The sequence below is a fragment of the Petaurus breviceps genome, unplaced genomic scaffold (genome assembly GCF_028583685.1).
Source record: "Petaurus breviceps papuanus isolate PSGF00001 unplaced genomic scaffold, PetGlider_PUasm1.0 185, whole genome shotgun sequence".
Taxonomy (NCBI): Eukaryota; Metazoa; Chordata; class Mammalia; order Diprotodontia; family Petauridae; genus Petaurus; species Petaurus breviceps.
In genome coordinates this window covers 21,009,609-21,023,245 of record NW_027185797.1, presented here as the reverse complement: position 1 = coordinate 21,023,245, position 13,637 = coordinate 21,009,609, and the positions used below count along the sequence as shown (strand labels likewise).

At 37.4% G+C, this 13,637-nt stretch overlaps 1 protein-coding gene across 18 annotated transcripts in view; it reads right to left on the bottom strand.

Moving 5' to 3' along the window:
• Nucleotides 1-13,637, bottom strand: part of RBMS3 (RNA binding motif single stranded interacting protein 3) — a 1,480,592-nt gene that overhangs the window by 673,230 nt on the left and 793,725 nt on the right. The window lies entirely within an intron of this gene.

Here is a 13,637-nt window from a genome sequence, read left to right as displayed (position 1 = left end):
GAAGGAAGGAAGGATGGAAGGAAGGAAGGAAGGAAGGAAGGAAGGAAGGAAGGAAGGAAGGAAGGAAAGGAGGGAGGGAGGGAGAAAGTGCTTTTAATAGATTCTTACTTTGGAATCCTCCAGACTCTGGACGAGAGTTTCTAAACCATTTTTGTTCGATGAATCCCATGTATCATTTTGTCAGTCTGCTGAAGTCTATGGACCCCATTTTCACAATAATGTTTTAAATGCACTAAATGAAAACAAAGAACTACAAAGGAAACCAATTCATTTGAAATGATGTTATCAAAATATTTTTTTAAAGCAAAGGGAAAAGGATCAATTTGTTTACAAATACTTATAGCAACTCTTTTTGTGGTGGCAAAAAAAAACCACAGAAATTGAAGAGATGATCATCAATTGGGGAATGGCTGGACAAGTTGTGGTACATGATTGTGATAGAATACTATTATGCTATAAGAAATGGTAGCAAGAGGCTGATTTGAGACAAACTTGGAAAGGCTTACACAAACTGATACAAAGACACATGAGCAGAACCAGAACACTGCACATGGTAACAGTAATACCATACAATGACCAACTGTGAATGAGTTGACTATTCTTAGTAATAAAAATGATCCAAGACAATTCCAAAAGATTCATCATGAAAAATGCAAAATAGAACTGATGCTATCTGAGCACAAATCAAAGCAAACAGTTTTTCACTTTTTTAATGTTTTTTTTTACTTTTGATCTGTTTCTTTTTGCATGACATAACTAAAATACAAATATGTTTCACATGAGTGCACATATATAACCTATAACGAATTGTTTGCTGTCTTAGAGAGGGGAGAGTGAAGGGAAAAGGGATAAAATTTGGAACTCTTTTTTTTTAAATAATGAATTATAATTGTCTTTACATGTCATTGGGAAAAAAAGATACTATTTGAAGGAAAAATAAACAAATAAAGCAAATTCATAACCTGAAGTTTAGAACCCCTGCTCTTGGCCATGATCATCAAACCAAAAAATCCGAATTTCCACATAGATCCTTAAGCTTCATTGGGTTGATCTCCAAGTCAATTCCACTTGCCAAGACTGCCATCTTTATCATTCCCTAAAGAGTGTTGTTGCTTGACATTCGCAGTGACAAGAAGAAAGCCACTATTGATCCCATTTTAACTCTTTCCACTTTCCTCTGCTTAGGAAGTTCATAGCCAGCATTTCCATTTTCAGTGAAATCAAGACTTTTGGAAAAAAAAGGATTTTTTCCTCCAAAAGACTGAATATTCCTCAGCTATGCTATATTGTTATTGTTGAGGAATTTTTCAATCGTGTCCAACTCTTCATGTTTTCTAGATAAAGACACTGTAGTGGTTTGCCATTCATTAAGTATTTACTATGTGCAAGGAAGTGGAGCTACACATAGGAAAATTTAATATATTCTGCCCTAGATGGGCTTGCACTCTATCAATGTAGACAGCAAAAAACAACAGATAGCCATATAAAATATAAATGAAATAAATACAAATTAATCCTGATAGGGCAAGCACTAGCCTCTAAAGGATCAGGAAAACCTTCATGTAGGAGGTATGACTTGAGTCTAAGGGTAACATGGGATTTAAAGGGGTGGAATGAAGATGGAAGGCATTCCAACAAGGAGGGACATCATAAACTACTGTGCTTTAAAGATATCTGTTCCTTTTGATAAAATTACAGAGCTTGAGTTTAACCAAGCAGGATCAGATCAAGTACCTGGATGAAGAAAATATATCAAAGAAAACAAAAATGTTTTGTGTCAAACATTGAGGACAGAGAAAATATTTCCATATTTCCATGTACTGTTTTTTAATGTAAATATTTTTAAAGAAAAGGGAAAAGGATCAATGTGTTTACAAATACTTATAGCAACTCTTTTTATGGTGGCAAAAAAACAGAAATTGAAGGGATGATCATAAATTGGGGAATGGCTGGACAAGTTGTGATACATGATTGTGATAATACTATTATGCCATAAGAAATGGCAAGAGGCTGATTTGAGACAAACTTGGAAAGGCTTAAACAAACTGATACAAAGACACATGAGCAGAATGGAAATAAATGTGGGCATTTCATAAATGACACTCAACGATATGGTGATAAAAGAAAGCTATGAATAAGAAAGAAATCACTGAGGTAATCACAGAGGATTCAGCAAAGAGGTATTCAAGTGCAAGGTATAAAAGGAATGGAAAGGTTTTGGTAAACCAATATTGTGGTGGAGTAGGTGAATGGCAAAATATGAACATCAGTGTCTTTTGTCTTGAGTTTGAGGCGATACCAGTACACAAATCAAGACAGTAATAGGATCCCAGGACTGCAGACAGGAAAGATACCATGAACAACAGAGGATGCTATGGCACCTACTGCCATCAAAAACATGCTGAGCAAAGACTTGTGTGAACTGATGACAAGGCAAGCTAGTAGAACCAAGTAAACAATACCCACAATAATTTCAGCAATGTAAGTGTAAGGAACAGGAAGAATAGTAAAAAGTATTAATGCTATATAATCATAATGACCAAAAGTAGACCCAAAGAAGAGATAAAAAAATATACCTCCTGTCTATCTCTCTCTCTATCTCTCTCTCTATATATATACACATATACACATGTATATATGCATATACAGATACATATATACACATAGATATATAGATATTTAAATATGTAGAGTGTATCTCTGTATGTCTATTCATGTATATATGTATTTTATAGATGTGTGTTATGTATGTGTATATGTGTGAAATATATATGTGTATATATATATATATGTGTGTGTGTGTGTGTATATATATATATATATATAAATTTCACTCCTATTTTCAATGCATGTATGTCTCTCTCCTTAGGAGCAACTCATTCCTTTTAATATAGAATTTAAAAAAATAATTTAATGATTAAAAATTTAAAACAATTCAGTAAAACTAACCAAGATAATAGCCCAATTTGAAATATTTGTGTGTATGCGTATATACACATATTTATATACATATATGTGTGTATGTGTGTGTGTGTGTGTGTGTATATATATATATATATATGAAAGGAGGAAAAAAAAAGGAGGAAGGGAGAGACAGAGAGAGTGAAAGAGACAGAGAGAGAGAAAGAGATAGAGAGAAAGAAGGATAGAGGAAGGGAGAGGGGGGAGAGGGAGAGGAGAAGAAGGAAAGGGTTGGGATAGGGGGTGGCACCATTCTTCATGCTCTGCAGATAAGCTTAAATACTCTGTCCTCAGTGTCAGGACTAATGGGTTGAAGGATTACTTTTTTTTTTTAATATTCTGCATTCCTTTAGTCTTCCTGTTCTCAGTTTTCAGCCTCTCCCCTTGAACTATAGCATCTGCTTGTTTGTGGGTGCCCTGATTCCCCACCCAAACACTGAAACCCTCTCCAGGATATTATTACAAAGGCAACAAGGGGGAGTTCTCTAGGTAGCTGACAGAGCCAGGGTCAAAGGCCAAGACTGAACTTCTCCATCTTAGCCCAAGGCCTGGGGCTAGGGACAGAAAGAAAAACCAGACTAGAAGCTATGGCCTGGTGCCCCAAAGTAAAGATGAGGTCATCCCAGGGATCATGAGAATGATTGCCTGGAATAAGCAGGACAGAGAAACAGCTGGAGGCCCAAAGCTAGGAGTTAAACTAACAGACACAAAATTATTCAAACCAGAGTTCAAGAGCCAGTTCAAGGATTCATTTGATCAAGTGTTTATTATATATCTGGTCTATACCAGGCACTGAACACCCAAAGACAAAAGTGAAATACTTCCTCCTCTCCAGAAATTGCAGCAAGATGGCTCAACAGATAGAGTATTGGAAATGAGTACATATCTGTGATTATACACTTACTAGCATTGTTATTTTAGGAAAATCCCTTAACCTCTCTATGCCTCAGTTTCCTCATCTGTAACAATAAGGGCAATAATAAAAGCTTCATCCCAATGTAAAGGGCTTCACAAACCTATGCCATACATAGGCTAATTATTCACCATCAGTATTATTTCATCATATAAAGAAAATAGAGAGAGAAATCAGTAGAATCAAGCTTGTCTCAACTCTCCTACCCACTAGCCAAGTCTTCTTGGATATATCAGGTAACTTCTCTTTGACCCAATTCCTTCCTTTGCTAAATAGGGATGGCTTCTAACAAGTCCTACCCTTCTCAAATAGTAATTAGGCTCTTGTGAGATTGAGGAAATAAAGCAGATGCAATGAGTATCCACAAACTTTGAGTGTTCTATACAAATAAACAACATTATTTTTCTTATTAATGCAAAAGCAAGGTTAACCTGAGTAAGAGTTTCAAGAGTCAGGAACCAGGGCAATGCTATGGTCAGTAACAAGGCCTTGGGGAGTCCCACCTTTATTTTCAGGAAGGACTGACAAGTAAACCTTGAAAAACCAGCCTTATACAAAAGCAAGGAAGGATTTGTGGGTTGACTTAAAGTCTGCCAAGTCAAAAATAAGATTAAGAAACCAGATGATCAAGCCCAGTTTGGAAGGGAATTTGAATCAGTGGCTTAATGAAAAAATAAACAAAAATACCAATTAAGCATTAAGTTTCAAGCAAAATCTAAGTATGCACACACACACACACAATCCCTCACTCACTCATACACTAAAGACATTCCTTCCCTTAAGACACTTACATTCTAATGGGAGAGATATTCACATAGGCAATTGATAACTTAGGAGGGGGCTTTGGTTCTGTAAGTTATAGAGATGCAGACTTGGTAATAGGGAGCAAATTGACACATCCTATCCTGGAACAAAGGCAGAGGTGATTTGATTGAGGTTTACCATTCCAAGAATGGAGAGAAGAATAAGAAGGGGAAGACACCTGGAAAAGAGGGAGAAGACTCCTGAGAGACAAGGTAGTGAAACAATGATTGGTTGAGGATTTTCCTATCATATCTTCCTTTTTCTGTTTTCTTTTCTTTTTTTTGGCCATTTTTCCAAAGCAAGTACACTCCCAGATATAAGTATTGGTAATTGACAGCCACCTAGTACATACTCTCTCTCTCTCTCTCTCTCTCTCTCTCTCTCTCTCTCTCTCTCTCAACTGAGTGGCTAAAAGGGGGAAATACAATCAGGAAAAAAGTCTTCATACATATAACAATCCACTGTCCTCAGAATAGCATATTTTATGTCTCCCTTAAATGACTCTTCCCTCATCCCTACTATGAACAAGACACTCCCCTGACTCCCAATTGTCTCCAAGATAAAAATACTGACTCTCTATCTAGACAGTGTAGCTCCAGACCACTTTCCCTAAGAATGTGGCACATTGGTCACCTTTACCCATTCCATATTAGAGCTCCAGTGCCCAGTGCCCTAATGATGGTCCTTCATAACTGGTGTTCCATTTTCTGCTCTTGCTCTGGGATTTATGAAATACACCCACCTGCTCCTTCTCTCCCCCTCTCAGAATCCCTGGAGACCTTCAAGGCTCACAGTCCATTTGTTAACTCCTAGAGCAAACCTTTCCTGATCCACCTACTCATTAGTCTTCTCCCGGCAAGGACAATCAGCACAGAGCCTGTCACATAGTATGTACTTAATGAAGGCTTTTCCCTTTCTTTACTTTTCTTAAAATGAGCAACGAACCTGAGGGGCTCCTCCTCCCTTGATTTTTTTTTCTTTTTTTCTAATTAAAGGGACCATCCCTTGACTCACTTCTTAAAGAGGTTGACTCACTGAATGGCCATTCCATCACTCTAAGTGAGAACATGAAAAGGCCTTAGCCTGAAAAGGCCAGGGTCTCCCATGGCATCCTGGGTCATCTCCAGTTATCCTGGTGAATAGCTGGTCCCTGGATCCAGATGGCTCTGGAAGAGAACATGAGACTGATGACCTTGTACGGCCCTACCTCGCTCAAATCAGTCAACTGATGCCCTGGGGGACAAACAACTTCCCTTAAATAAGCACGACTGTGCTTCTCTGTTCATGCTGTGTACAAAGGTCCCACAGCAGAATATAAGCTCCTGAGGACAGGGGATATTTTGTTTGGTAGTTGGCTAGATTCCAGTTCCATCATAATTCAAGTGACTTGCCCTTTGAGTATGTGCTAGATCTCCATCTTTGCTGAGATTGAAAACTTATTCCAACAAATCTTACATTCCTCCTTCATTTCCTCTCTCTCAGCTGTTTCTCCTCCTGGATGATTGGCTGAACTGCTTGTATCCAGCCTCCCTATAAGTCACATGTCAAGGCTTTGCTATAAATACATAGACACCTTTCCTCTGAATTATTACTTCCGCTTCTTCTGTAAGACTTAGTAAAGGCAGTCTAGAACAGGACTTCAGAGACAATAAGATATATACTCACACTCTGCCTCTGACACTTACTGCCTGTCACTCTTGACAGACAGCCAGGCTTCTTTGATTGGTTATACCCTAGAGTGGAGCTCCACTCACATGAGTCTCTAAACTTTCTCCATCTCCTGGAAAGTCCCTGCAGGATATCCTCCACTCCCCTCTTGCTCTCCAGAACCCCATGAGAAGGTAAGCTCCTTGAGGGTAGGGATTAATTTGTTTTATTTCTATTCCTAGCACATAGCACAGACCCTGGCATGTAGAAAGTGCTTAATAAATGTTCTATGTATGCATATATGTATGTGTGTATGTATGTATGTGTATGTATGTATGTATCTCTCTCTCTATCTACCTATTCGTTTCACAACTTTCTAGGACTTACTAATCCCTTAAGGAATTGTTATCCTAAAGTAGATGTTCTGCTACTGAAAGTCCTCTCTGTCAGAGAAATTATAAGTTCCATATCTAGACTATATCCTCCAATGGATCTGTTATCCCCTGGTTATGAAGAATTCGTCTTGTGATACAAATTGCTGCCCATGCATGCCCACCCATCCTGTGTGACTCTTGTCTATATTCTCCCATAATTGAAACAACAATGATTTTTTCAACATCCTGAGGACCCACCTGACTTTCTCTTCATGAGCAATCCAGAATTTTAATTCCTTCTCACCAGGTGGCCAGCTCATCTTTTTTTCCCCATACATTTGTTTGATCAAATCCATTGCATACACTTCTTTGTAATTCTTTGTTTTCAAGGTGATCTCACTCATGCCTCCCCCCCACCCTACACAAACACATAAATATATATGCTTCTTTTTTCCTTCTAGTTGAACCTCAACTTCAATTCTTGGGAGAGTCAAGACCCAAGCTAGGTTCAAAAATGAAACAATATGACCCTGTATGCTTGTTTTTAAAATGTAAAGTAAAATATTGGGGGGGGTTGAAAACATTAATCCTCTAAACATTAAATGTGTCTGTTGAACATTAAAGGGTATGGCATTTAGGAATATTTATTGTACTCCAAGGCCTCCAAGGTCATCCTTCAGCCAAGTTTGCCAAGGCAAAGAAGTCAACCTCCTGTGAAAATGCAAGGACATTTGTATGCATCTAAGAGTTTTGTTGGCCCAAAAAGTCATCTAGAGAAAGATTTAGGATGAGTATCATCCTGTTTCAGTTACTTGGCATTCCCAAATTTACTGCTAGGTACTGTGTATTTTACCACCAGGACAACAAAACATTGAGTGAAAGCACCTTTCTCCACTGCAATTTTATTGAGAGGACTGTGAAACTATCAATCAGGAGGAGACAACGCAGTATTGGGGGAAGGGGAAAGAGGTCGGGTGTGTAAGAAAAATCTGTTCCTGCAGAATAACCTTGAACAAGTCTTAATTACACACTCTCATGTATTGTTTCACTTGTGCCCCAGATCACTGACCCCACGGTTAAACTTTATCAACCTTTCTCTACACTGAATAGTCTTTCATTTAACCAAGTACACTAGACTCTTAAAAATTATGGAAAAAAATCTCATATTTGAGAAGTGATCATATATTTAAATATTTTCCTTTCCTTCCTGGTAACAAGAAACAATGTTGGATTTGAGCGGAAGACTCAGTTTCTCATTTTGACTCTGCCACCTACCATCTCTGTGATCTTGGCCAAATGCTTTCAACAAGATGGAAAGAATATCTAGTCTACTTCTGAAGCCTGGGGTAGTTCGAGGTTTGACAGGTAATAGAATGAAGAGTCAGTGGAAAGACATCAGAATTTGTAGTCATAATCCTGGTGTTTGAATCCCAGCTTTGCCACTTTCTACCCATGTGGTCTTGGACAAGTCAATGGACATTTCTGTGCCTCAATTTCCTCATATATAAAATGAGGGAGTTGGACTACATGACCTCTAAGGTTCCTTCCAGATTTAAAACTATAATTTTATGATCTCATGCTGGATATGAGGAAACATGTGAGGAGAAAGCAAGCCTTACTAAGGAATCTAGTATTCAACAACATGATTAGACTGGAGAAGTGCTTTTTACAGCCAGATCACAATGTTGAATCATAATGACCTTGAAGATGACTAAGATCCTGAGACCCTCCTTTTTTTTTTTTTTCAGGTGGCTGCTGCTTAGCTCTAACTCTCTTATCTTGCACTTTGTGGCGCTGACTTTTTGGACACAAGTATACAATTTTAACTTGATTATTACATTTCATGATATTTGATTTTGCCCAGTGTTCTAGAGTAAGCCAAGGCCATTTTTGCATTTCTCTCCTCTAGTATGTTAGCTCACATTCCCAACTTTATGGCACCTGCAACACTGATACATATTCCAAGATACTGATAAAAATCTGAAACAATACAGGGCCATCTTCAGATCACACTTTCCAGCTGAAATAGCCTTCCAAGCTATTACTGAAGCATTAATGACTATACTTTGGGCTTGGTCATTCAATATGTTACAAAACCATTTAAGTGTGTTATTGACCAGTCTATATATCTCAAACTTTTCCATGAGAAAAGCAACAGGAGATGATCTTTGGGGCTTCTTCCAATTCTAAATGGTGTGGCCCCATGCCCAAAATATGGCAGGAAGTTAATTTATGGAATTTGCTCTTATAGAGTATGTGGCAAGATCCCTCACTCATGATTCCAATAGAGTGCTCAAGGGATCACATAAGAATGGAGGAATTCTGGTAGCAATTAGCTCCATGGTGCTTGGAATATAGACAAGAAGGCAGGCTTCAAAATATAAGTAGCCAAAGTACAAAGAATCTTGCATTCTAAATTAATTGAACACAACTAGTGGTTTATTTCCCTGGCAGCAAGAGAACATACTAGATGAATGTAGGCTGTTGTTCTGCATCATTTTTCCTCAAGCAATCCCCATATCTTCAGTTTTAATTCAGGCACAAGCATATATTCAGACTGTATCCCACTCCTCCACACATGGATATAATGAAATAAAGCAAATTACCAGTAGCTGCTAGGTAATGGTTTTAAATAAAACAGATTTCAAGGAGAAAGACATATTTAGTAAAGAAAAAAGTTACTGAGAAACACACACACACACACACACACACACACACACAAACATCCTCTGAATGGAAGACTGGCTGACCAAGTGTTCTGATCTAATCTACCTTACAATACACATTTTCTTCTGAAGATATCTTCACATAATTAGGAAGTCAATGCTCCACTGAACTCAATTAAGTAATAAGTGACCACAAAAAAGTATATCAACTTAAGGCATGATAAAGGTTTATAATGTTGAAAAGAGTATCTAACAAGCTTGCATATTTTGAAAGTACCCTATATACACACATTTATATATGCACAAATAATATATGCAGGGTCCATGCACATATATTTATATATGAATATATGTGCAGATATAAATACACACAGGCACACACATACATAAACATATGGCTATATACATACATAAACAAATCCCTTTAAAAGGATTTGCTCTGGAAAACTTGAACTCAGTCAAAAGGCAGCACCCAAGGACCTAGAAGGTCTCATGTGGCCTCAAGGCCGCAGGTTTTCCACCCCTGTGGTAGATCGATATAGGCAGAATAGCAAAGGGCTGGATTTGGTATCAGAAAAATTGACTTCTAGTCCTGCCCCAGGTTAACTGTTGTGAGGATGAAATGAAATAACATGACTGCTGCTTTGTAAATCCTAAAGTACTGTATAAATGTTGGCTATTATTATTATCACCATTACTACATTAGAATCTACTCTAATTGACATCTTAGAAAGTTGTCTGAGATATTAAAAAAATGAGCAACCCTAACCCAGAGTTACACAATGAGTATATGTCAGAGATAGGACTTGAACCTACGTCTTACTATTATATATAAATTTGCAAGAAGGAAGTTGGTTTAATGAATCACAAAAATACAGAATATTTGAATTGCAAGAGACTTTGGAAGCCTTTTTTTTCCCCACTCACTCATAAAAAGCAATCCTTTCATTGCCTTCCCTGGTAAGTGCTCATCCAACGACCCCTTGAAGAGTGCCAATGACTCTGTGCTATGAAACTTGAAAAATATTGCAAAGTGAGTACCATGGGTTTGGTTCTCCTATACTTGCCCACAGTGTGTAGGGACTTGAAAGTGTTTCATGAGGCAAAACATCACTAGGTTCAGGTATCCACACCCATATCCTACAGTAGTCACCTTAGATGGCCTCAGGAACATTCTCTAGAATAGCAGGGACATTGTGTATTTAAAAGGAATAGCACATTGTCCATAACAGATTTGCAGTTTCTAGGTTTAGGGTTGCACACCTCTACCCTATGTTTATACACCTCTACCCTGCCTCAGTAGCATTCTTTAGAAGGGCATTGGCATTATATATTTAAAAGGAACAGCACATTGTACATTACAAATTTACAGTTTCATTTCCAAATATCTGTTTTTCTATTCTACTATGTTATGTAAATGCTTGTTTTATTGCTTAAGTTCAGAATAAAACCAATCCAAGTTTTAAAACAATAACAATAATAGATTAATACATTCTATAACTTTTTAGGTAACTAGAGATGCCTTCCTTTATTTCCTAGTCCATGACTAACAGCACTTTCAGAACCATTAACTGTTCACAGAAATGAAACTGTATAACTATGTTTGTTGTGGTCCAATTGTGATTGAACCTGATAGATCATTGAGCCCCATCCCCTTTCTTGTTATATACAGTGAGATTGTCCATTTGAAATGATGTACAATAATGTAAACTTATAGTTTTTTTTTCAAATTACAAAGATTTTACTGTCACCCCTAGTTTATTTCAACATCCATTGTCCTTTTATGAGAGATCTTAAATCATTTATTTATTATTGTTTCATCCCTTTGTGGAGCTAGAATCGTGTCCTGGTGAGCAAGAATGATAATGAGTTCCAAAGACCTTCAGGAAGGTATTGAAAAACAGCAATTCCAATATCAAGATACTAAACAATACTCCACTTTCACTTAGTACCACAGTATTCTCTTAATAAGACAATCCAAGTATAGCTATCTTCTTCATATGAATGGAAACATGATTAATACTTTAACACATAGTTAAATTGCAGGTAGTTAAAAAAGTGAAAGTATATAGATTATAAATTCTACTGCCAAAAGGAAAAGCAATAAATATTAACCTCAAAAATTAAGTAATTGAACCTGTTGGCTATTATTTTAAATAATTTTATCAACATCTTCAAAAGAGCATCAACTATCGAGAGGATGGATTCAACATTTATTTATATCCATATCTATATCATCTCTTACAATGCTCAAGACATTGAAATAGACCTTAAGGAATACAGACAGTCAAAAGGATTGATTAAGCACCTACTAAGTACCAAGAACTGCTAGGGATATAAAGAAAGCCATAAGACAGTCCTTGATCTTAAAGATCTTAAAGACCTTACAATCTAATAGAGAAGGATAACATCTAAAAATATGTTGGAAAAAAGGGAAGGTTTATGAGGAAGCCTTGTAACTGGGCTGGGAAATGATCTGAGAAGGGAAAGGTTTCAGAGGGGATTTCATCTTGCAGGATAAGTTTCTGGAAGTCACAAGTATAGGAGTACATTCAGGTGGGAAATGAAGAAGCAAAAGCCCAGGAACCCCTTCTTAAATGGTAGAAGATCTAGGAAAAGATTGCCAATGTCCACCCTCCAGCCTCTTAAAACAGAGGGAAGGGCCTCAGGGGAGCCAAAAGAGCTAATTAAGACACCTGCAAGTTAGAGTAAGAGACTTAGTATTCAGGACCAGGAAGATAATGGTTCTCTTGTACTCTGCCCTCATCAGACCATATCCATGATATTGTTATTTACTTCTGAATGCCATATTTTAGGGATTATTTTAAAAAACTGGGAAACATCAAAATGATGGTTAAGGATCACCAGTCTCTTGCTGTAAGAGGATAAATGGAAGGAAATGGGAATGTTCAGCTTGAAAAAATAGATGACTTGGGGAGGAGGTAGGGTGGTGGTCACGATAGCTGTCCTCAAGCATTATTTGAAAATAGAATTTCAAATGAACTTCTTCAGTTGAACCTCATAGGGTAGTATACAGACAGAACAGTGCCTGGAAGTTGTGAATATGAAGATTTAAGTTTGATATAAGGAAAAAAACTTCATACCAATTAAAGGTAATCTAAAAGTCAAAGAAGGTGGGGGGCAGGGAAGAGCAGCTAATTGTTTCTTCTGGGAAGTGTTTGTGTAAAGACCATATTAATTCAGTCACAAATTGAATCAATCTAGTAGCATTTATTAAGCATCTGCTGTGTTCTAAGCACTGTGCTAGGTACTCTGCATACATGTACAAAAAATGAAAGAATCCCTAATCTGAAACAGCTCACATTTTGATAGTGGAGGCAAAAAGGACTTATAAAAACATATTCAGATTAAATATAAAGTTAACAAATACATTATACATGCATGCACATATATTTATGGGTACATATATATATATACACACACACACATACACAATGATTCAAGACAAGGTAATTTGGGGAAATATTTACAGTTGAGGAGATCAGGAAAAGCTTCATGAAGAAGGTCATGCTTGAGTTACATCTTACAAAAAAAGAGAGGTACTCTATGAAAGAGAGGACAGGAATGAAGTGCTTTCAAGGCAAGAGGGGTAATCAGTGCAAAGTCATGGAGATGGGAGAAGGGAGATGGAGTGCCCTGAGTGAGGAAAGTGTGAAGGCCATTTTGGATGAATCATGGAGTATGGGAGAAAGAATGTTATCCAATGAAGATGAAATGATAGGTCTGGGCTAAGTTATTTAGGACTTTAGAAGACAGAGGGGTTTATATTCTATCCTGGAGACAACAGGAATCCATTGGAGTTCCAGTTGGAGAGTGAGACAGTCTGATCTAGGCTTTAGAAAAACCTCTTTGAGAGCAGCATGGAGAATGGACCAGAAAAAGGACAGATGAAGCAGGAAAACCAATTAGAAATATTTATTGGCTATGTTAAAGAGGAGAGGAAATTCTTATTTAGTTATAAATTGATTTAGGTGACCTCTGTGGTCCCTTGGACCGCAGATTCTGTGATTATAGGTAATTATTTTACATATGAAGATACTGAGGTCTGGTTGGACTAAGCCTCTTGCCCCAGGCCACACAGCAGAACAAGAATTAGAATATATTACTCTACTGTTTATAAAATAATTGTGTGTCTATTTTCTTACCTGACTCAGTCTCTCTCTCTCTCATATTTTCTATTTCCTTATCCTTTGCCACCTACCTACCCACCTCTCTCTCTCTCTCTCTCTCTCTCTCTCTCTCTCTCTCTCT